The sequence below is a fragment of the Tenrec ecaudatus genome, chromosome 14 (assembly GCF_050624435.1).
Source record: "Tenrec ecaudatus isolate mTenEca1 chromosome 14, mTenEca1.hap1, whole genome shotgun sequence".
In the NCBI taxonomy this organism is placed as follows: domain Eukaryota; kingdom Metazoa; phylum Chordata; class Mammalia; order Afrosoricida; family Tenrecidae; genus Tenrec; species Tenrec ecaudatus.
In genome coordinates this window covers 10,796,167-10,818,687 of record NC_134543.1, presented here as the reverse complement: position 1 = coordinate 10,818,687, position 22,521 = coordinate 10,796,167, and the positions used below count along the sequence as shown (strand labels likewise).

At 44.8% G+C, this 22,521-nt stretch overlaps 1 protein-coding gene across 3 annotated transcripts in view; it reads right to left on the bottom strand.

Annotated features, from left to right (window-relative positions):
• The window catches only part of BTBD7 (BTB domain containing 7), a 112,784-nt gene extending 92,779 nt beyond the window's left edge, over window positions 1-20,005 (bottom strand). Inside the window, exons 1-2 of one of the 3 annotated variants that reach the window (XM_075532122.1) lie at window positions 19,801-20,005; window positions 15,534-15,768 (exon numbers count right to left, since the gene is read on the bottom strand). The gene's annotated coding sequence lies outside the window, so the exon portion shown is untranslated. The remainder of the gene's footprint in view (window positions 1-15,533; window positions 15,769-19,800) is intronic. The other 2 variants (XM_075532123.1, XM_075532121.1) reach the window with 2 other exon arrangements.
• Between the last annotated feature and the right edge of the window lie 2,516 nt (window positions 20,006-22,521).

Below are 22,521 nucleotides of genomic sequence, written 5' to 3'. Positions count from 1 at the left end.
AGCTATCCCTTCTGCAGGGGTCACTCCCTTACTTCCTCCTTGTCATGTCAACTGGTCAGAGGACTTCCTCACAGTCTTATATAATAAATAGCAACCTCCAGTTCTACTCCTCCAAATGTGCTCTTTATCCTGCTCTGTTGCTCTATACTAGTGGTTCTCAACCTTCCTACCGCCATGACCCCTTAATACAGTTCCTCATGTTGTGGTGACCCCCCCAAGCATAAAATTATTTTTGTTGCTACTTCATAGCTGTAATTTTGCTATTGTTATGAATCAGGCAACTCCCAAAGAGAGTCATGACCCACAGGTTGAAAACCACCGGTCTACACAGAACCTTTAAGTATTTGGAGAAAGTATTTTGAGAAATGTATACATTTCAACTTTCACAATTTCTTCTTGCATGGTGGCTTTGACAAATGAAACTATTCACCCCTTGAGGAATGGCACTTTTGTTGATTTCTAAGAATGTCTGGCATTCATTCTCTTCTGCTCATGTAATCCAAAACTGAATAAACCAAACTGACTGTCACCATGTCTGATTCAGAGTGACCCTATGGGCAGAGCAGAACTGCTCCTCTGGGTTTCTGAGGCTGTCAATCTTTGTGAGAGCAGAAAGCTTTGGTGGGTTTGAACTGCTGATCTTGTAGTTAGCACCCAGTGTGTAGCCCACTATGCTACCAGGGCTCCTGTGTGCTAACGCAAGGACATACTAACCTAAAACCCAAACCCATTGCCTTGAATCCATTCTGACTCACGGTAACCCTATACAGGGTTTCCAAGGCCATAAAACTCTATAGAAGCAAACAGCCTCATCTTTCGCAGCTGAGAGGAGAGGTGGGGGTGGGGGCGGGGGGTGGGAGTCGGGTGAGGTGGACTAAACTGTTGACCTCCCAGCTAGGAGTTCTATGGTTAACTGACAGTGTCGTCAGGGCTCTTCCTGGGGCACACAACGTGGTTCACAATCAGAAAAGGTGTGTACCAAGGTTGCGTCCTTTCATCTTGCTTATTCAACCCGTATTTCACAAATAATCTCAAGGAGGTGGACTGAGGCAAAGGCTGTGATAGGCTTACACACAGCAATGACTATACTGGTGGAACACGACAGGAGAGTACTGCATTCCATTGTACACAGGACTGCTGAGTTGGAATGAACTTGGTGGTCCCAGCAACAAGAACATACAACTAGAAGTGAAATTCACATGTATTTTTAATTGTTTCCAGTCTCCCTTCCTCTCATTATTATGTAAACTCCCCAAGGTCAGGGCTTTTATTTACTATTATAGCTCCATTACCTTTAGCTGTATAGTAAATGTTCAATAAATTTTGTTCAATGTCTAAATAGCATAGCAAAATTAATTTGCTTTCTCTAAGCAGAGATGTAGGAAGTATTCACATGGAAAATGATAAAGGTGATTGTTCTACATAAAACTGAAAATGCCTAGGTAATATAGATGGGCAAGATTTGATCAAATTCATACTCAAGTTTTAATTTTTTGTATTAGAGAGATGGCCACTATTTTCATTAGACCACAAACAGCTCAGTTACTTACAGTTTACTCTATCCATCAATTCAAAGCTGTTGCCATCCATCAAAGACCCAGAACAAAAAACTATAACCATGTGAATGAGGGTGAGTGTGGAGTGGAGCCCTAAAGCTCATCTGTAGACAACTGGACATCCCATCATAGGAGAGTCACAAGAAGACACAAGCCAGTTAGGGTGCAGTACAGCACCAATGAAACATACAACTTTCCTCTAATTCTTTAATGCTTCCTGCCCGCCTCCCCACTACCATGATTCCAATTCTACCTTACAAATCCGGCTAGACCAAAGGATGTACACTGGTACAGATAAGAGCTGGAAACACAGGGAATCCGGAACAGATAACCCCCTCAGGACCAATAATGAGAGTAGTGATACAGGAGAGGAAGGGGAAGGTGTGGGGAGAAAGGGGAAATGGATCACAATGATTGATATATAACCCCCTCCCAGGTGGACGAACAACAGAAAAGTGAGTGGAGACAGCGGTTGGTGAGAGACATGAAAAAAATAATTTATTAATTATCAAGGGATCGTGAGTGGGGATGAGGATGAGCTGATACCAAGGGCTCAAGCAGAGCAAAAATATTTTGAAAATGATGACGGCAACATATGTACAAATGTGCTTGACACAATGGATGTACGTATGGATTGTGATAAGAGCTGTAAGAGCCCCCATTAAATGATGGGAGAAAAAAAAAAACCTGTTACCATCAAGTTAATTCCTCTCACATCAATCCTATCTATAGGATAGAGAACTATCCCACATAGTTTACAAGGCTCTAAATCTTTACAGAAGCAGACTGCCACACCTTCCTCCCACAGAGTGGGTAGGCTGGAATAGCTGACTGGTTAATAGCCAACCATGTAACCACCATCCCACCAGGCTCCTTTGAAATACTCACCTACAGGAGATCAAAATGGAGATCATTTACCCTAAAGCAGAGACAAGGTCAGGGAGGCAGACAAGCAAGATTAATGGAAACAGAACAACTAGAATAGAAATGAACATAGTGAGACATTGTGGAAAATGTAAACAGTAACACTGAACAATAGGTACAGAAATGGGGCCCTAGTTTGCTGTGTAGACTTTGACCCAAAATACTAACCAACCAAGCAACCAAATAACCAACACCCCTCGGTGAGCTTCCCTGGTTGGCAACACTTCAGATGATAGCCCACATCCCGGTGTGACTCCAGTAGAGGGGACCCCTGGAAATTTGCACCTGGTTACTCCTGTGCTGATATCCTTTTGCTGTAACAAACCACAATTGTGAGGATAACAGCTTTCCTGAGTCCAATGAGTCTTTTTAGCAAATCACTGAATGGTTTGGGGGGCCCTGGTGTAAGCCCCAAGCTGGAAATAACCCAAATCTCTGCCAACAGGAAAATGGCTAAGCTGTGGAAACAAACCAACTCCAGCTGTCTGCCACACACGGACTAATCTCACAGACCATGCTGACCGAAAAAGACAGTCACAAAGGAAAGTTTACTGCATGGTTTCACTTCAAAAAACACAGAATGAAATCAGAGTGGAGGGATGAATATTTGGGTGGCATTCAAGCATCAAGCTATTGTTAAAGAACAAGAAAAAAATGAAATAAAGAGCAAGGAAGAAATTACCACAAAAAAATAAGAATAGTAGTTATCTTGAAAAGGAGGGAGGTGTATAAGAGCCGTAAGAGCTCCCAATAAAATGATTTATATTTTTTTAAAAGAAAAGGAGAAAGGTGGCTGTGTTTAGAACTTAGAATATTCGCCTTCAAGACCAGAATATATCAGCTTTAAAGTAATTTTGTTAAAAGTTGTTTGTTGAATGTACTTCTTTGTGTGTGTTATTCCACAATAAGAAAACTTTCTGCTGAAGTGAAGTACAGTTGTCAGCTGATGCTTCGAAATGACGTCCATTTCCTTTAAAAAGGTAGAGGAGAATGGACGGAAGACTTAAGTGCAGAGCCTCGGGAAATGCTGGTGAATGGGGGTGGGAATCGGAACAGGAGCTAAGAAAGGAAGGTGTGGAAATACTAATAAGGCTGCATGGAGGAAATGGCATTGGAATGAAGTTTACTCCAAATTAAGAAATCCTTCCAATCCCACAGAAGAGTTTTGGCGACACTTACATCACAATCCCTATTATTCTCTAAAAACAACTGCTAATATTTCTGTCCCCAAATAGACTACGGTAAGTTCAGAGAGTACTTGTGCCCCATCATAACAGACTTATATGAGGAGGAGGGCAATAGGAAGAGCCCACATCAGCAGCCAAGAAAGGGACAGAGTCCCATGCTGTGGAATTTTTAAGTTTTAAGTTCCTTCACTTTTTCCCTGTCTTCTCCCATCATGGCTGTTTTTGCTTAAGTCCTGCCCATCCTACTCCTGCTTCCTCACTTTCTCTTGTCAAATATCTGAGCACCAAGTGTGTGAAATGCACTTAGCAGGTACTGAGCATCTCGCCTAGCATGGGATGTACAAGGGGCCTTCAAAAAATATGCGGGAACACGGCCAGCCATACTATGAGACATGACGTTCCTCACTGACCCATAGCCCTACAGGGGACAATACCAGAGACACAGTGTGGGAATTGCGCCCATTCTGATCCCGCTACACCAAGGCAAAACACTAAGGGGGTGCAACAGAACAGCAAGAGAATGGAGCAGCAAGGTCCCCAGGGAATGCTGATGGTGGACTTTGGGGCCAGGGCATGGTACCCCAACAGACTGGACTGGAAAACACTCCTAAAGGCCAACAAACAGTCCTTTAACTAAAGACAAACGATTTTTTTCTTGCTGTGTTTTGTTTTGTTTTTGGTTTGTTGTTGTTTTGTTGTATATCGTTGCTTGGTTTTGCTTTGTCTTGGTTTTGTGCATGTTATTATCTCCACAGGTCTGTCTAAATAAGATAGGCTGGATGAACAATCTGGAGGAGAAAACAACAGGACCGACAGTTCCGGGGGGACATGGGAGAGGGGGAGGTGGGAGGGAAAGGTAGTGGTGTTAACAAACCCAGGGAACAAGGGAGAAACCAGTGATCCAAATCGGTGGTGAGGAGGGTGTATGTAGGAGGCCTGGAAGGGCGTGATCAAGGGTAATTTAACCAAGAGGAATTAATGAAACCCAAATACATACTGAGCGTGATAGTGGGACAAGAAGAGAGTCAAAGGAAATAGAGGAAAGAGCTAGGAAGCAAAGGGCATTTATAGAAATCTAAATAAAGGCATGTACATATGCAAATATATTTATATATGAGGATGGGGATATAGATCTATGTGCATATATTTATAGGTTTAGTATTAAGGTAACAGAAGGACATTGGGCCTCAAGTACTCCCTAATGCAAGAATACTTTCTTCTATTAAATTGGCATTCTATGATCACCCTCCAGGCACAACTGCTGAAGACTAAATGGGTGAATAAGCAAATGTCGTGAAGAAAGCTGATGGTGCCCAGCTATCAAAAGAGAGTGTCTAGGGTCTTAAAGGCTTGAAGGTAAACAAGCGGCCATCTAGCTCAGAAACAACAAAGCCCCCATGGAAGAAGCACACCAGCCTGTGTGATCACGAGGTACCGAAGGGATCAAGTATAAGGCATCAAAGAACAAAAAAATCATATCACTGTGTACTCACCCTCATGATACGATCACTGAAGACAAATGAGTGCAAAAGCAAATGTGGCAAAGAAAGCTGATGGTGCCCGGCTATCAAAAGATACAGGGTTTGGGGTCTTAAAGGCTTGAAGGTAAACAAGCGGCCATCCATCCAGCTCAGAAGCCACAAAGCCAACATAGAAGCAGCACACCAGCCTGTGCGATCAAGAGGTGTTTAAGTGATCAGGTAACAGGCATCATCAGAACAAAAAAATCTCATCATTGTGAATGGGGGGCGGGGGGAGGAGTGCGGAGTGGAGATCCAAAGCCCGTTTGTAGGCTACTGGACATCCCCTTAAAGAAGGGTCTCAGGGAGGAGACGAGCCAGTCAGGGTGCAGTGTAGCAACGATGAAACATACAACTTTCCTCTAGTTCCTAAATGCTTCCTCCTCCCCGACTATCATAATCCCAATTCTACCTTACAAACCGGGCTAGACCAGATGATGTACACTGGTACAGATAGGAACTGGAAGCACAGGGAATCCAGGACAGATGATTCCTTCAGGATCAGTGGTGTGAGTGGCGATACTGGGAGGGTAGAGGGAGGGTGGGTTGGAAAGAGGGAACTGAATACAAGGATATACATGTGACCTCCTCCCTGGGGAATGGACAACAGAAAAGTGGGTGAAGGGAGACGTCGGACAGTGTAAGTAAGATATGACAAAATAATAATTTATAAATTATCAAGGGTTCATGAGGGAGGGGAAAGTGGGGAAGAAGGGGAAAAATGAGGAGCTGATGCCATGGGTTTAGGTGGAGAGCAAGTGTTTTGAGAATGATGAGGGCAATGACTGTACAAACGTGCTTTACATAATTGATGTATGTATGGATTGTGATAAGAGTTGTACGAGCTTGGGGCAGGGAATGTATGGATGTGCTTTATACAATTGATGTATGTATATGTATGGATTGTGGTAAGAGTTGTATGAGTCCCTAATAAAATGTAAAAAAAGAAAAGAGGAGAAAAAAATGATTAGGGCAAAGACTGTACAGATGTGCTTTATACAATTGATGTATGTATATGCATGAACTGTGAAAAGAATTGTATGAGCTCCAATAAATTGTTAAAATTAAAAAAAAGAGTTGTATGAGCCCCGTAATAAAACGATTTTAAAAATATGGAGGAAAATGTCAATGGAAGAGAATAGAATATTTCCATGAATTTTTGGTAGCCCCCTCTATTTCACCTACATCAACAATACAGGAGTGCAAGCGGTAGGTGAAGAAAAGAAAGGGAGTGTGGACATGGCATGGAGGTTAGAGAAGGGTGACTGGGAAAAGTGTTCATGGAAAGATGACATCTGCTTGGGTCTTCCATGGAGAAATTGAGGCAGGGCATTTCATTAGAGAGAAGCACGTATGCAGACGTGCTGCCAATGTTGCTACCTGCCATTGAGTGGGCCTGTGACTATTGGACCACTTGGGATTGTTATTAACTAGTTTTCAGAAGAAGATTGTCAGGCCTTTCTTCCCCCATCAGACTTAGTCTGGAAGTGCCACTGAAACCTGCTCAGGGTCACGGCAACAAGTAAGCCTCTACTGGCAGGCGGGGGGTAGTGGCTTTGTACCAGCCAGGTGCTGGTTGGTTAGAGTGCTGCTGTCACAGAAACATGGTGGTGGGTGGCTGTAGGAACGAATGCACGCGCTCATGGTTCAGCAGGCTCTTCTTTCTCGGTGGTAGCAAGGTCCCTCACTGCTCACTTCTCTACCTTATCAGTGACAAGTAAGAGGACAGGAAAAAAATAAAGCTCAGCATGGAGCTCAGGAAAGACTGAGACTCGCTCTTGAACATAGAGTAGCTGAAGCACATGGAAGAATGATCAAGTAAAAGAAACGGAGAGAAAACGTAAAGGGCAGCCCGAGGGGACCAAGTATTACAATGAAATGTGCAAAGATGTGAAGTAAGAAAGTCAAAAAGGAAGAACATGCTCAGCAATTACAAATGGAAAGAACTGACGAAAAACCCCAAGCCCTGAGTCTCAATAATGAAGGATTTTATGGGCCAAAGACTGAATGATGCAGGTGGCATGGAAAAATGAAGGAAGAACACCTAGAGTCACTGAGAAGCAGTGATGGTAAGACTTTGTCTAATGTACTCTAGGCCTGCTATGAGGACAGACCAGTCCTTGGAAGAGGACATCATGCTTAGTAAAGCAGAGGGGTAGTGAAAAAGAGGAAGACCGTCAAGGAGATGATTGGCACAGTGGCTGCAAGACTGGGCTCAAAGATAACACTTGTCAGGAAGGCGCAGAAGTAGGCAGTGCTTCCTTCTGTTGTGCAAAGGGTCACTGAGTTGGAGCTGACTCAACAGTACCTAACAACTTGGCAAAAATAACACGTGATGCAGACTATACATGCCTCTGGGGAATTCCCCTTCCATAGGATCAGGGCTGTGATTCAAGGAAACCACCGGGAATAGGACTGTGTCCTTTGGGCCCCGAGTCACCACACCAAGAAGGTCCTATATCCAGGAGGAAATCGATGCTGAGGCATACCGAGATACTCCAGGAACACCAGACTCAAAAGGATTAAAAAGACAAAGACTTTCTGTCAGGATCAACAGACAAAGCCTCCTCCTAAAGCTGGGACCCTGCATGTGGACTTCGAGCGTCCTAAACTGTGAGAGAATAATTTTGTCATTGTTGTTCTACTTTTCAAAAAATTTTGTTTGTTAAAGCCATCTACTTAAGGTATTTCTGTTAAAGCAGCACTATGACAGGCAAGTACACTGGCTGGAAATTGAACCTGTGTCTCTCGGATGGAAGCCGAGACTTCTAACACCTCAGTAAAGACACAAGTGGGGAATTAGTAGGTATGTTAGGAGTACATATGAGTGCTAGAAAATGAGGCAGACTTGAGAGTCGACTGCTTGAGCGTCAGGAGGGAAAGAGGCTGCCATCCAGCTACAGGAGAGTGAGTGCCTAACGGAGATCAAATGGAGCCCGAAAAGTACAGGAGCACCAGAAGAATGCCCTCACACAGAAGTCAAAGAGGAAACCAAACTGGAAGCGAAACCTTGGAGACAGCAGGTGTTTTGTAATTATTTTTAGGAGTTTGGCTGCAAACAGAGAGGTGATGCAATGGAAAGAGGGATGTGAAGGTCTGGAAAGGAGCAGGAGGGGAAGAAGCTACTAAAGCCACTGAGTAAACGAGTAAGGATGATGTGGTAGAGCAGGTGTTTCTAATCAGGTTGATTTTGCTCCCAGGGGACACTGAATGGGCCATGTCTGGAGAAACTCACTATAACTAGGGATGGGGAGAGAGGGGCAGGATTGTGGGACTTACGCCTAGCATCTAGTGAGTAGGGGCCAGGGATGCTGTTACACATTTTATAGGTCACAACAGAGAATTATGAATGAAACAAACACCAACTGGTTGAGAGAAGCTGTAGCAGAGCATAAAGGATAGAGGAGAGAGAAAGGTTAACCAGAGAAGCAAAGCTCTTGGTAAAGTGAGCCTTCTGTGGAGAAGACTTCCGGGTTCTCTAGCTAGAGAGTAGGAGCACTGGTGGCACAGCAGTTAAGCACTTGCCTAGGAACTGAAGGGTCAGAAGCTTAAACCCAGCAGCATGGGGAAAGATGTGGCGGCGTACAGCTTTCCCAGTGTACTGCCTGAGAAACAGGGACGTGACTCGGAATCTGCTCCACGGCACCAAGTGGCCTTCATTCAGAAGTACAGCAGAGGGATGCTCCGAGGCTTCGTTTATGTGAAAGGTCATTGATACACAACGACCTTCCAACGTCTTCCATATACACATGGCCACAATATATGTAAATAAATGCCTCAAATCATTCTCTGTTCTCTAACTACAGGAGGTCGACAACTTCTCTTCCAGGATGATAAAGTCGTAGTTTAAAACTCAAGATGCTTGCATTTCTTAATGCTTCTTAATCTTGCACAGGATGAGGCATTACAGCCACTGAAAGGTTACACATCTACTGATGACTCCATCTACTAGTACAGTTTTATGCTATAAAACCTAGTTTATAAAATTTGTAAGCCTCATTCAGAAAAAATTAAACATTATTTTTTAACCTTTCACAAAGGGATATTATGTGAAAAACAGGTCTAAAAAACACTAGCACTTAAAAGTTACAAAGGAATAGCTCTAATAGGCTTAAATGGGTTAATCACCAAAAACCAGTCCCCCGACCCCCGAGCGATTAGGACTCACGATGACCCTACAGAGAGAGAACTTCCTCTTTGGGTTTCCGAGACTTTAACTCTTTACAGGGACAGGCTCATTTTTCTTCCCGGACGGCTTGTGGATATGAACTACAGACCTGCTCAATGAAATAACCCCCTACACCACCAATGCTCCTGATGAGAGTTCCCAGTGACTACAAAAATTAGGCAGTCTGTTTCATTTCTGTAATTATCTGGTGGGTAGGCAATATATTTCAAAAGCATAAATAATTTGAACATAAAAATTTTTTTGTCACAGATAAACATGAAAAGACTATTTATTAACAGGTGCATAATCAAAGCACTCTCTTTGCTCCCAGATTCATTAAAATATTTCTCTGAGCACCTGCTATATACTAAGCATGGGGATATAAAAATGAAAGAAATTGAAGTAAATTAGTACGAGCAGCCCAGTGGACAAACCAGACAGTGGGCAGTAGCTATACACAGGCTGCGGAGACACGGGCGAAGATGAGGAACCTTGAAGACAGGCAGGCTGCCTGGGTTTGGATCTAGCTGACCTGTCTAAATCAGGCACATAATGTTAATTTTTTTATTCCTAAGTGGTGAGAACTACAGCCACATTTTTGTCTTCTCTGTACCCAATAATGATAAATGTCCACCTTGCAGGGTTTTTGAGATAGTGACATTTGGAATAAAACCTAGTAGGGAAGCTAAAATTGAACCTTCCCCACTTTTTTGGTGGAGGTGACAGAGAAGGATGACCCACTGCTCCAAGCAGTAAAGGGAACTAGGTGAGATCCTGAGGAAGAAACAGCATTTGGATCACTGAGGAAATAAAGCACTACCATTCTTTAAGCAAAGGCCGGTTGGATGGGTTGGGGCACCCATGAACCTACAAAGGAAATGGGCCAGATAATGAAGAGTCCCAAGATTGAAGCCTTCACTGTGGAAGGAGAGTTACTATTGTTTTCAAACACAGTGTTGCATGAATTACGTGACACCTTTTCTAAGAAGTAATAACCCCACAAAACATAAAAACCAATTATAAAGAAGACAGTTTGTGGAGTACATACTCATAACTTGAAACCCAAGCAACATTAATAACACTTACTTAATTTTTCGGGTTTTCTTGCGAGTGATTGTTATCAGGGAACCTTGGAGAAGGCGATGCAATGGACTTTATAAATGTGGAAACTAAGGCACAGGGAGGGTAACTTGTCCAAAGTAAGCTTTCAGAACAAGAAAAGATCTTCATAGCCAAATATGATTTTGTCTTTCTATAATCATTCCTATATAAATGACAGTTTCTCAATGTATAATGCATTCCTCCTTGTTTTAAAAATAAGCACAAATTACTATGTTGATATTTCATTTGCTTGACCAAAGCCAACCAATGGTGAAGTACACCAAGCCTGGAGATTTCAACCCTCCTCTCCATGCCTCCTCCTCTGTTGGGCTGGGCTGTCAAAGCACGTCACAGCAGACTCCATAATTAAGGCTATCATGAGGCTTCTCTGTCATAAGCTATTACCAACCTTTCTACAAACTCATCTAGTTCTGCCACAAAGCTTTTTGCTTATAAGAAAATTTGCATGTCTAGTCTCAAGCAAGCAGAAAATATTTTGGGAAAGTCTGAAGACAAGAATAATTAGGTCTTAAGAAACATATTACAGGAGTTGTCTCTAAAGAATAATTCACAAATGAATCCCTCATGAAACAAACTTAAATATACATAATATCAAAAGATAGTAAAAAGACATTCTGCTGGCATCAGCTCTATTCTGAGAAGGGGGAGGGGAGAGGCAAAGAGATGGAGCACGGGAAAAGGAGGTGGCGGTGGTGACCAGCACAGTAACAGCACAATTCATTACTGCTCCTTTCATGTGTCCGGCTTGTGGTAATTTTTTTTTTCAAGAAACCTAAGGGACTATGGCTAGAGAACATTGTCACACTTTCCATCGAAGGGATTGCCTCTAGGTAATAATGAATGACAAGCAAAGAATAATTTGCATATCTGGCATAATTAGTTTTTCCACTCTTACTTTAAAGGAAGTAGCATGCTTTATGAAACAACAAAAACTAAAGGCTTATTTACAAAGTACCCTTTGGAGTTATTGTTTCATCCAAAGAACTCGCTTTTGAATACATTTAGCACAACTGAGCTATATCCTAAATGCTTTATTTCAGAGTTTTAATGACAAATACTCCTAAGATTTTCTTTCCAAAAGGAGAAAACTCTCACAGACAAGTGCAGTGGAGGGACCTGCCTTAGCACAACATGGCCAAGTGGTGCTTCAAGGACTCAGGTTCTTTCTCTCTCTCTCTGCGCTGCCACCCCAAGGCAGGCTTCAACCTGTACAGCAACTGGGGCCACATGCATCTATGTTCATAAAGACTCCTCGGCACACGCGGAGCATCTCGGCCGCCCCATCAATCTGGCCAAAATCAATGTTTACAGGGGAAATGATCTGATTGGTAAGGACTAAACAAAATCTAACCCTGGGATGGGAAATGAATCCCTTCCTGAATCGCCTGGGCCCAGGAACAAAACCAGGTTTTCTGCCAGGGACGAAACGCAAGTAGGTATTAGATGAGCAGTTAACAGAGGCGATGACAGAACACACGCAGTGCACATGCACAGGGACAAGCGAAGGCCTGGAGTGGCTCCTGCGGTGAGAAATCACAGGCTGGACAGACGACAGACTTGTTAGTTTGGACTTTATCCTATAACCCATAGGAAGTTAGCACAGGTTTTTTTTTTTTAACATTTTATTAGGGCTCATACAACTTATCACAATCCATACATATACATACATCAATTGTATAAAGCACATCTGTACATTCTTTGCCCTAATCATTTTTTTTTACATTTTATTAGGGGGCTCATGCAACACTTATCACAATCCTCACATATACATACATCAATTGTATAAAGCACATCCATACATTCTTTGTCCTAAACACTCTCAAAGCATTTGCTCTCCACTTAAGCCCTCTGCATCAGGTCCTCTTTTTTTCCCCCCTCCCTCTCCCCTCCCCCCTCCCTCATGAGCCCTTGATAATCCAGATTGTTATTTTGTCATATCTTGCCCTATCCGGAGTCTCCCTCCCCGCCTTCTCTGCCGTCCATCTCCCAGGGAGGAGGTCACATGTGGATCCTTGTAATCAGTTCCCCCTTTCCAACCCACTCACCCTCCACTCTCCCAGCATCGCCCCTCACACCCCTGGTTCTGAACGTATCATCCATCCTGGATTCCCTGTGCCTCCAGCTCCCATATGCACCAGTGTACAACCTCTGCCCTATCCAGTCCTGCAAGGTAGAATTTGGATCATGGTAGTTGGGGGGAGGAAGCATCCAGGATCTGGGGGAAAGCTGTGTTCTTCATCTGTACTACATCGCACCGTGACTGACCCATCTCCTCTCCTAAACCCCTCTATGAGGGGATCTCCAGTGGTCGACACTTGGGCCTCGGGTCTCCACTCTGCACTTCCCCCTTCATTCACTATGTTGTATGTATGTATGTGTGTATATATATATATATTTATACACACACACATACACACACCATATATATATACACCACATACATATACACCATGTATACACACACACACACACACACACACACACATATTTTTTTTTCATGATGCCTTATACCTGGTCCCTTTGGCACCTCGTGATCGCACCGGCTGGTGTGCTTCTTCCATGTGGGCTTTGTTGCTTCTGAGCTAGATGGCCGCTTGTTCACCTTCAAGCCTTTAAGACCCCAGACACTATCTCTTTAGATAGCCAGGTACCATCAGCTTTCTTCGCCACATTTGCTTATGCACCCGTTTGTCTTCGGCGATCGTATCATGGAGGTGTAACACAGGTTTTTAAAGATGCAAGTAGCACACTGCAGTTGGTGTTTCAGAACCTCCTTACTTGTGTTAACAACATGGAGAGGAGAACAAATGGCCATTAAGCTATTTAATTGTTCACAGTAGGAAAGGACGGGCTATAAATATTCACCAGTGAGAAAAGCGGCTGTGTCAGACACTGCTATCCCTATTTTTTAGTATAGATGAGGAAATCGACCCCAGACAGGTTAAGATCACATCTGGGAACTGCAGTCTGAATCTAAATGGAGCTTCATTGTCAGGTCAGTGTTCGATTACAGCCCAACTGTCTCTAAAAAGCCCAACAATACTCAAAAAAGAAGACTGACTGTTCTGAATCCTGTTTTGAGTTCTGATGTAAAGGACTTCTATTTCCTCCACCTTTATTAAAGTTCACTACATGGGTTTACTTTAAACTTATAAAGTTAGTATACTATGTTTCTCAAGTTTTTGCACTATATTAGCTATGGAAAGGGCTTTGAAAAGTTCATGGAAAATGCAATTAAAAGATAGTGGAACTTTGTAAAGACCTTTAACAAGCCCTTCATGGTAAGGACACTGAAAAATTCAATTTGTAAGGTCAAATTTAGAGTGTCAATTTAAAAATAAATGAGAAAGAAAAAAAGCCAATGTAATTTGCATTCAATAAAATTTGAATTTATTCTACAAATCAAGTATTGGGTGTTTGAGTTTATTATAAATCTGGAGTCAGCAAGCACGTGTAATATTTCTCTACCTTGTGCCACCCTTTGAAATTTTGACTTCTGATAACTTAGTTTAACGTCAACTTTAAAAGAAATGTAAGCTATCGCTTAAAAGAGACATTCCTTTTAGAAAGGGCCACTTGCTTGTTTCTAGCGCAGATTAATTTTTTGGTTTATGAATGATGAACCACAATTGGGTGAATAGAGAAGACTTAAACACATTTTTTCCACTAAATGTTATGAAAAACAAAGTTTTAGAGTACTGGGTTAATCATCCACTGCTGGCGGGGCTGTAGCACAGTATAACCACTGTGGAAAGCGGAATGGTCCCTCCTCAAACAACCGGGAAGAGAAGCACCATATGGTCCAGCAACTGCACGGCTGGGTTTGCACACCCTTGTTCACTGGAGCACCTCATGACATGAATGGGCCAAGAACATGATGCTGGGTGAAGTCAGTCAATCACAAAGCTACGAACATTGTATGAGATCACGACGACTACAAAAAAAAAACCCAAAAAAATCAGGGGAAAAGATTTTCGTACCCAGACCCAGAGGTTGGTGGTTATCATGGGCGCTAAGGAAACCAAAGCTGTATACTAGAGGGTGCACCCCCTCTCTGCCACCAAGTCAATTCTGAACCACAGACGCTCTACAATAGACCAAGTATCATAGCGTAAAATGCCCCCTGTGGGTTTCCAAGGTTCTAACTCTCTACAGGAGTAGAAAGCCTCCTCTTTCTCCTGTAGAGTGGCAGAGGATGCCACTGGGAGATTAATAAGTTGACATACATCAAATAATCATACAAACCATACAGATAGATATATGCTTGAACTAGTTCTAGTTTTATTTAGACCGAAAATAACGAATTCAAATACTCAAGAAAATGCCCAAAACACCCACTTGGCAATAGTCTCGCATTTTGCCAGTAACACCACAATTTGCACAAGTTTGCTCAATTCATTAGGCCAGAAGTTCTTCCAGTTCCCATAAATGAAAATCTTTTCTTGAGTCACAGTGCCATGTTCTTCCTAGTGACTTGACGCTAGATGAGATCTCATCTCTTCGTGGTCAGGTAACGGCAACAGTTACTGACTTCCCTACTCCATTCCATTCTCTCCTCCTCTGAACTCAACTTACACATCAGGTTCATCGTGCGAGCTTATTACATTAATCCTTGACTTCCAATTTTACAATGACTCTTCAAACATTTCACAAGGGAATAAACAACCAAATCCCCTCAATCCAAACAGCAAACCCTTTTAGACAAATACTCTTTCGTCTATAAAAGGGTTTGCGATTTGGATTGAGGGAATTTGGATTTTTATAGGTTTCCCAACTTGGCTGATCATTGGAATCACCTGGGGATCTGGTGCAACCACAGATCCCTGGGTCCCTCCCTTTAGAGCAGTGGTTCTCAACCTGTGGGTCGCAACCCCTTTGGGGGGGTCAAACAACCCTTTCACAGGGGTCGCCGATTCATAGCAGTAGCAAAATGACAGTTATGAAGTATCAACAAAGAAATTTGATGGTTGGGGGGTCATCACAACATGAGGAACTGTATGAAAGGATCGCACCATTAGGAAGGTTGAGAACCACTGCTCTAGAGATGACTTTTTACCTTTTTAGTTTCCAAGGCATTTCAGTTGTTGGCTCCTCCTCTTCTCCCAAAGCTAATCTCCACCTTTGAACTCTTGCTTTTTCTTCATAATGTAAGTGTTCTCACCTCTGTATATCTAAACCCTCACACAGGCCAGCTCCAGTTCCAGCTACTCCAGCGGACTCTTTATGAGCAGCTACAGACTCCTTCAGTGCTTGTAGCACTCTCTAGGTTGTCTTCCAGACTCAACAAGAACCTGGGGACAAAGACTGCATATTACACTTCTTTCTTTTCTTCCACAGCCCCGAGTCTAATGCAACCACAAAGCATAACATTTACCCCAAGCCAAAGCTGAGAGACAGAGAGGAACTGGTAAGCTAGATGAGTGAAACAGAAGCCCAGGGAGTAAGTGGGAGTGCTAACACAGGGCAGGGATGGCAGCCAATGTGGCCGAGCAATTTGTGTATGAACTGTTGACTAGGAAAGGACTGTACTATGTAGACGTTCACCAAAAATGTGATAAAAAAGTATCAACAAACCCACAAAAAGCATATATTCAATAATCACCCGTGGAATTGAACACGGAAGTTCAATTCTTGGTGTGTGAATTTCAGTGTCTACAATAAAAAAAATCAAAATCACTTGCTGTTATTGTATTTCTGAAGGCTAACCTGTGACATACTATTAAAAAAATTGCTATGACTCGACAAGAAGATACATGGAAACTGGGCAAGAGGGCCTGGAACATCACCCAGGTGTCTTACAGCCTAAAGCTAGAGTCAGACACAAAGAAGGACCTGTCCAAAATGCTAGTGCTGGGTCACCGAACAATCAACATAGTAGTTTGGATTTGTGGGGCAGAATATTGACCAATGACAACCTTTAACTGGGATAATACGATGCAGTCATGGGTCTATGAAAACTCAAGGTAAAATATTCCATGTTCATCAAGGTTTAGGTTACAAAAGTGTTTCCATCAGTTAGCTTAGATAATTGCAGCTGTCAGGATCGAAAGTGACAGAAGTCAATCACAAAACGACAAATACTACATAACCTCGCTACACAAAAAGACAAGAGAGCAGAGGTTATTGCTTATGGAGGATTGACTTGCAGTTTCTGGTGACAGAAAGGTGTCTTAAGGGCAGGGTCAATGTAATTGGTGTCAATAATTTGTATACCTGCTGTGGGAGAGGACGTGGGCGTATACCCATAAATGCATACAGATTTGAGTTGCACAGCGTATTAATCTTGGCTGCAAATATATTCATGAATGCAGGAGGATACAAGGAGCAAAGTTATGAATACTTCTTAGAACCAAACTGCTTGAACTGCTGGGCCTGGGGAATCAGGATTACAGCCGGGGTGGCGGGGGTGGGGGAGAACACACACACACACACACACACACAAGGTCTACTGGCATTACACAATTCACAAAGACAACATTCTACAGCCTACTTATGTGAGTAGCAACTACGGTTTTAAAGGCTCAGGAGCAGCCATCCAAGGTGCAACCACTGGCCTCTCCCTATCCGGAGGAAAGAACAGCAATGAAAATCAAAAGACATGTAAACAATGAGCCCACTGGAAGCAAACATTAGTCTCTACAACTCCGAGACCAAAAAACTACATGATGTTCAGCCACCAATACCAATTGTTCTGAAAAGGATCACATTAGAAGGTCCTGGAGAACAGGAGAAAAATGTTAAACAAGCCAAAAGAATAAGAGACCAGACTCAGTTGTAAAAAAAGAGACTAAAGTGAGAGTCCAGAGACTATGGCCCTTAAAGTCACTTACTAGGTCTATAACTATGGGGTTTTTTTTTTAAAGCAACTGTTTAAGATGAAAAGGGCAGCATGTATTTAAGGTCAAAGTTCAGAGGATTAGGAATGAAGGAGAAACAGAAACATTGAGGGAACTGCAAGAGACAAGTCGAAACAAAATGTGCAGAATTGTTGAATGTAAAACTGATGATCTGCACTGTAAACCTTCACCTGATTCTACATAAAAGTAGGGTTTTGTTTTTCTTTCATTGTACACCTGTAAAAAATTTAATGGGCAAAAGTTGTGTGATAGAGATGTTTACACAATCCAAAAAAGAAAAAAAGTAGTCGCTGAGGCTGTCTTTATACAACTAACACCCCCCTCCCAAGGGATTTAGTTCCTTGGTTTGGAGGTATAGGATATAGGGTCCTGGTTTCAATCTGTTTCTACTTGTCTGGAGCAAGAGAGGAAGGTGGAGAGTGAGGAATAAGAAGATGCAGAGTGTGTGTCTAACTACTTCATCGACTGGAGACCAGAGGAACAGGATGGTGCCCAGTTAGATACTGAACACTTTGATCCAAGATTCTAGAGAAGACTCCTGATCAAAAAGGGGGTTGGGGGTGAGGGTGGGGGGATCAAAAAGGAACTTCAGATTCTCATGGAATCTAGACTTCCCAGTGGTGAACTTAAACCAAAACTATTCCCTGCCATCTCCTTAAAATTAAATAAGCTTTGCATTTTACAAGTTTACGAATGCCTGCTTTGAGCATCATGCTTTTTAAAGATCTGTATGGCATCAGAGTGACATGTCACTCAAAAGACAGGGGCCTTACATGGAGTTTATGATATGGCAGAGGGACAACTCAGTAAAGGAAGATGTGAGCGGCTACACAACTGGAGAAATGTATAACCCGTGTCACTGGATTGTCCCTGTAGAACGTGTGGAATCCGCCTGTGTCCTGCTGTGTATATTCTCAATAAGAAAAATAAAGTAAGCTACGTTAAAAAGTTGAAAACAAGATGTTTAAAACTAAATGAAATCACGCCATCTCTTTCATTTGTCTTCAACTTTAGTATAAAAAGGCATGGGGGCAGGGATGGGCGGTGGGGGGGCGCTCAACCAAGAAGGGGCTAGATGTGCCATGGAAAGAGCTCTCCAGATAGAGTGGGCAGGCCAGAAGCCTCGGCTGTCAAGTCAATGCCAACTGAAAGTGCCACTATAGGGCACGGAGGACTGCCCCTGAAGGATTCCAAAGCTGTAATCTTGACAGAAGCGGACCACCACAGCTTTCTCCCCATGGTGGGTGCCAACTGTCATGTCAACCTTCTGCTTAGCAGGATTTTTTTGGGGGGTGCAGGAGGGTGCGAGCTCTCAACCACTCACCAGTGGTGGACCTTGAGCCCTCTTTGGGCCTCATTCCTCAACCATACAACCGTCCCACCGGGATCTCTAAAGGTTTCCCTAACTCTAACATGCCAGGCAATGCAAGTCTACTCCCAGCTGCTGTTCCGTACTTTTCTTTTATTCCACGCTGCTGTTAGGAAAGTAATTTATCTCCACAATCTCAAAGCAATGGTTGCTGTTCTGAGACAAAAGCTGCGCGGTGTAGATGTGGGGGTAGGGGGGTAGGAGGGGAAGCTGGGGAATTCTGTAAAAATGCCCGTTTCCTCCTTACAGTAAGATGCTTCAGCACAGGAAAGGGTGCTCCGCTCAAGATAATCGGCTGCTTCGGTAATCAGGCCTAATCCGGAGAACTTATGACCTGTGCTGGTACGTGACGAGGTGCTATTGCATGCAGTTCGAAGCAGAAGCAACACTCCCGGAGGGAGCTGCCCAGAAGAGGGTGAGAAAGTTCTCATCCTCCGGGGTGAGGCGAGGGAAAAGCTGAGCAAAAGGAGAAGCTACTGGAAAACGCACGCTTTGTGCCACCGAACCTCGCCGAGCACAGCCTCCTCTTGGCCACCGAAGCCCTGGTATTGTCTCCTTCCCCACCTGTCACAGCTCCACTCCACTGGGACCCCGAGTTGTAACTTACCGGGGCCACCAAACTTCTTCCCCCGGCGCCCGCACGGCCGCTCTCACGCCCACCCCGGGGCGGTCGCACCCCGCACCCCGGTCAACGCGCGCCGCCCGACTCTCGGGGGCTCTTGCCCCGCGTCCGGGGCGCGGCGGGTCCCGCCCCTCCGAGTCCGGAGCCCGCGGGACTCCCGCCGCGGCCACCTGGGCCGCTCTCCCCTCGCCCCGAGCGCCAGACCCGGCGCCTCTGCCCCGGGGACCGTCGCGCACGGCGCAGCCCGCCCCTCGGGGCGCGCAGGGACCGGCCAGCCCGCCGCCGCCGCCGCCGCCTCAACCGCAGACGGACGACTCCCCCATGGCCGCCCCACGCCCCGGCGCCTCCCGCGGCGGCCCGGCCCCAGCGCGGGCGCCCCACCGCCCAGCCGCAGCCCCGTCCTCGCCGGGACGCCCCGCGCCGCGCCGGGCAGAGCGTCTGCTCCTCAGCCTCGGAGACACCGAGGGGCGCTCACCCCGGAGGCTCCTCCCGCCGCTGCCGCTGCCGTCGCCCCCGCCGCCGCCGCCACCAGCACCACCGTCCGCACCGGCGCCAGCGGCCCCGGCCATCCTCCTCCTGCCGCCGCCGCCCTCTCCGCTCCTGTCAGCGGCTCAGGCTCCGGGACCGCTCCAGCTTCCCTCCGCCGCCATTTTGACTCCTAGAGGGAGCTGGCGGGGTTGGGCTCGGCGCGGCCCTCCGGCGCCTGCGCGGCTCTGCGGAGCCGGCCCGAGCCCCGCCCGCCCCGCCGTCGCCGCGCCCGGGTCACGTGGTCTGGCGGCGGCGCGCGCGCGCGCCGGGGCGGGCCGAGGAGGCGCGTTCACGGGACCCGGGAGCGGTCCGAGGCGGGTGCGCGCGCATTATTCGGCTCCAGATCGGGGAGCGAGGCGGCAGGGCCCTGGGAGCTGGGAGCTGGTTGGAGCGTCCTGCTTATTCCAGGGAATTGCGATCCAATGGAACAGAGGACAGCCATAGCTACTTTACTGTGCGACCAGTTCAGCCCATTCATGTTCCGCTTTGATCTGCATCCCTTGATTGGTCCTGCTCAAAGAGAAGACTGACTCCGTTCTTTTGAACAGTTTTTCATAAGCGTCTGTGTAGTCGTCTTTTTACAGGCACTGCCTTGCTAGCTTTGTACAGAATGAAAAACCCCGAACCCACTACTGTATGGGAACAGACAGCCTCATCTCCCCACCCCCACCCCCTGCTGATCTATCCAAACCATCCACTTAGCAGTTAAAAGCCCACGGCACCCCCAGGTCTTCTTAGTTGTATAGAGGACTTTTTGTTTGTTTTTTAAATCACAGACACTGAACATAGCCCCCAACGAGTTAACCACATAAAGAAGGGAGGAGTGCTCACAAGGGCACACAATCGGCACTTGGGAGAGCCAAATTGTTCTTTCTTAGGTGCCTCTGGAGAGAAACAGGAGGCTGGCTGTGCCTATAAAGCTTTACAGCCTTGGAAACCCATGGAGGCAGCTCTACTCTTTATTATAGGGTCAGCATGGACTTGATGGCAGTGAGTTTGGTGTGTGTGTGTGTGTGTGTGTGTGTGTGTGTGTGTGTGTGTGTGTGTTGACCCAAGCCTCAGAGTTGGCAATCATTTCAGCAATACAATAACTACTTTGCATTTATAAAGCTCCTTAACAGTTTTCACAGTGCCATTAAATATGGGACTTCCTTTGAACATCCAAACCACCCCGTGAGGCAGTGAGGAGAGTTGTTATGATCCCTGTTTTACAGTTAGGGAAACAGGCTCAGAAATACAAAGTGGTTTGCCCATAGGTATACACACACAGCATGAACAAGTGGGCAAGCCGAGAATCTAGGCATTCTGCCACCTGGTCATTGGGCACCACTACACCACACTGCTCTCTAATAAGCTACTTGCTGTGGAATTGATTCCAATTGCTGGTGACCCCAGTGGGTGTTAGACTGTGCTCCACAGGCTTTGAATGACTGGAGTTTTCAGAAGTTGATCACCAGGCCTTTCTTCCAAGTTTTTCTAATCAACCTTAGTAATATATTATGCTTCCCCCCCCCCTCCAGAAATGTATAGAAAACCTCTCCAAAGTATTTGCAGATTCTATCTTCCTTTTGGAAAACAAGTTTTCTAAGTCCCTGCGTCCCAGCCTTTAAAAATTTTTGGTTCTGAAACCACCTTTCGAAGGATAAGTACAAGTTGTGACATATATTTTAATGGTATACATTTTTAAACCAACAACTTCTTAATTAGAGAAGTTGGCTTATATGACAAAGAATGGAGGAAAGCTTATAAATAACCTGTGATATGCAGATAACACAACCTTGTTTGCTGAAAGCCAGGATAACTTGAAGCACTTGCTCATGAAGATCAAAGAATGCAGCCTTCAGCATGGAGTGCAACTCAATGTGAAGAAAGCAGAAGTCCTCGCAACTGGACCACTAGGTGCCATCATGATAAATGGAGAAAAGAGGGAAGTGGTCAAGGAGTCCGTGTTGCTTGGATCCCCAATGAATGCTCATGGAAGTAGCAGTTAAGACATCAAAGGACACATTGCACTGAATACTGTATACACTTGTGTATCAGCCAAATCTTTCAACACATTTTTAAATTCAGTTTTTGTGGTGAAATTTGGTTGCCCGGTTGATATTCGGGTCGGCTGTACAAAACCTTTTCAAAGTGTTGGCAAGCAAGCGTGTTACTTTGAAGACTAAGGAACACTTGACCCAAGCTGTGGTATTTTCAGTTGCCTCATATGTATGTGAAAGTTGGGCATTGAATAAGGAAGACCAAAGAAGAATCAATATGTTCGAATGATGGTGCTGGTGAAGAATATTGAAAGCACCATCGACTGCCAAAAGGACAAACAAATCTGTCTTGAAAGAAGTACAGCCAGAATGCTCCTTAGAGGCAAGGGTGGAAAGCCATCATTCGTGTATCTTGGACATATCAGGAGAGACCAATCCGTGGAGAAGGACAGCATGCTTGAGAAAGTAGAGGGGCAGCCAAACATATGAAGACCCTCAATAAGATGGATAGATACAATGGCTACAATGATGGGCTCAAACAAGGACACTTGTGAGGGTGTCACAGGGAAGGGCAGTGTTTCGTTCTGTTGTACATAGAGTTGCTATGAGTCAGAACGAACTCAACGGCACCTAACAACAACAACAATAACCATAGTGGGATTTAATGCAATGTAATCAACTCCGTG